At 39.4% G+C, this 2,500-nt stretch overlaps 2 non-coding genes and 2 pseudogenes across 2 annotated transcripts; 2 read left to right on the forward strand and 2 right to left on the reverse strand.

Moving 5' to 3' along the window:
- The first annotated feature begins 6 nt into the window (after positions 1-6).
- Positions 7-1,102, forward strand: LOC126409565 (photosystem I P700 chlorophyll a apoprotein A2-like; annotated as a pseudogene).
- Positions 1,103-1,491: 389 nt separating this feature from the next.
- Positions 1,492-2,500, reverse strand: part of LOC116245208 (photosystem II CP43 reaction center protein-like) — a 5,518-nt pseudogene continuing 4,509 nt past the window's right edge.
- Positions 1,762-1,835, forward strand: TRNAM-CAU (transfer RNA methionine (anticodon CAU)). The gene has a single exon. It is a non-coding gene; the product is annotated as a tRNA-Met (tRNA).
- Positions 2,008-2,078, reverse strand: TRNAG-GCC (transfer RNA glycine (anticodon GCC)). Its single transcript has one exon. It is a non-coding gene; the product is annotated as a tRNA-Gly (tRNA).

Genomic DNA, 2,500 nt, shown 5'->3' on the forward strand with positions numbered 1-2,500 from the left:
GCGTTATATACTCATCACCAATACATCGCAGGGTTCATCATGACAGGAGCCTTTGCTCATGGAGCTATATTCTTCATTAGGGATTACAACCCGCAGCAGAATGAGGATAATGTATTGGCAAGAATGTTAGACCATAAAGAAGCTATCATATCTCATTTAAGTTGGGCTAGCTTGTTCCTGGGGTTCCATACCTTGGGACTCTATGTTCATAATGACGTCATGCTTGCTTTTGGTACTCCAGAAACAAATCTTGATCGAACCCATATTTGCCCAATGGATACAGTCCGCTCATGGTAAGACTTCATATGGGTTGATGTACTCTTATCTTCACGAATGGCCCAGCATTTAATGCAGGTCAAAGCTTATGGTTACCTGGATGGTTGAATGCTATTAATGAAAATCGTAATTCACTATTCTTAACAATAGGGCCGGGGGACTTCTTGGTACATCATGCTATTGCTCTAGGTTGCATACAACTACATTGATCTTAGTAAAAAGGTGCTTTAGATGCACGTGGTTCCAAGTTAATGCCAGATAAAAAGGATTTCGGGTATAGTTTCCCCTGCGATGGTCCAGGACGAGGTGGTACTTGTGATATTTCGGCTTGGGATGCATTTTATTTGGCAGTTTTCTGGATGTTAAATACCATTGGATGGGTTACCTTCTATTGGCATTGGAAGCATATCACATTATGGCAGGGTAATGTTTCGCAATTTAATGAATCTTCCACTTATTTGATGGGATGGTTAAGAGATTATCTATGGTTAAACTCTTCACAACTTATCAACGGATATAATCCTTTTGGTATGAATAGTTTATCCGTCTGGGCGTGGATGTTCTTATTTGGGCATCTTGTTTGGGCTACTGGATTCATGTTCTTAATTTCCTGGCGTGGATATTGGCAGGAATTGATTGAAACTTTAGCATGGGCTCATGAACGCACACCTTTGGCTAATTTGATTCGCTGGAGGGATAAACCGGTGGCTCTTTCCATTGTACAAGCAAGACTGGTTGGCTTAGCTCACTTTTCTGTAGGTTATATATTTACCTACGCAGCTTTCTTGATTGCTTCTACATCAGGCAAATTTGGTTAAGTTGATTATTTATTTTCAAAAGGAAGGCGCGATATCAAAAAAAATCTCATTTTTTATTTCGATGGAGAGGGGGCGCGCCTTCTTATATTTATACATCTAGGATCCGATCTGTATTGTGTATCATTGGTAATAATAGGAACTACACCATTATGGCAAGGAAAAGTTTGATTCAGAGGGAGAAGAAGAGGCAGAAATTAGAAGAGAAATATCATTTGATTCGTCGATCCTCAAAAAAGAAATAAGCAAAGTTTCATCGTTGGACGAGAAATGGGAAATTCATGTAAAATTGCAATCCCCACCACGTAATAGTGCACCTATACGTCTTCATCGACGCTGTTTTTTGACCGGAAGACCCAGAGCTAACTATCGAGACTTTGGGCTATCCGGACACGTACTCCGCGAAATGGTTCATGCATGTTTGTTGCCGGGGGCAACAAGATCAAGTTGGTAGGGATAAAAAGATCCCTTCCAAGTCCTATTTCTATTCATTTCTATTAGAGGAGCCCCTTTACCATTCTGTACGAATAGGCTATACTATTCATATCAATCTGGTATAGGGGCACCCTTTACCATTCTGTACGAATAGGCTATACTATTCATATCAATCTGGTATAGGGGCACCTCTAATCCCTATTCGTTCATTAGTCATTAGTTCCGAGTTCGTCAGCGCGGGGTAGAGCAGTTTGGTAGCTCGCAAGGCTCATAACCTTGAGGTCACGGGTTCAAATCCTGTCTCCGCAACATATTTTTTTCTTTGTATTTGTCAAAATTTATATCTATTTATTTTGAAGTCTGATTCTTTCACCTTAATGAACTGGGAGTCTGAGTAAAAGAAAATACAACCACTACACTATAGTAGGTATATAAACTATACCGGATAATTTCTCATCTCATATTACATTACTCCACCATGGGCGGATAGCGGGAATCGAACCCGCATCTTCTCCTTGGCAAAGAGAAATTTTACCATTCGACCATATCCGCATTTTATTCGTTCTTGATACACGCGCATGTGTCAACACACACCCATAGATTCTATATGTATCTATACCATATTTGTACAGAGCCAGATACTATTTTAAGGAAAATTCCAACTATTTTTCATTCAATTCATTCAAAAAGTTACTTTTGACCCCCCCTAGAATTGCTTTTCTGGACTCATATCATATTTAATGTTAATGTGTCCCACAACCGGAATTTCTTCGGAGGGGGGGGTTGTTGATCCGGAAAATACTGAAAAGGTTCAATAGATGAGCGAATTAAGAATACCTACCAGAAATACTAATCCAATCCATAATGACGTACCGGAAAATACAACATTTTTATTACTTGACCAACCATCGGGAGAAGCAAATACAACGGGTACACTAATCAATAAGATTGATGAAGTAGCAATTAATGCAAAA

This window comes from Nymphaea colorata, unplaced genomic scaffold (assembly GCF_008831285.2).
Source record: "Nymphaea colorata isolate Beijing-Zhang1983 unplaced genomic scaffold, ASM883128v2 scaffold0575, whole genome shotgun sequence".
In the NCBI taxonomy this organism is placed as follows: Eukaryota; Viridiplantae; Streptophyta; class Magnoliopsida; order Nymphaeales; family Nymphaeaceae; genus Nymphaea; species Nymphaea colorata.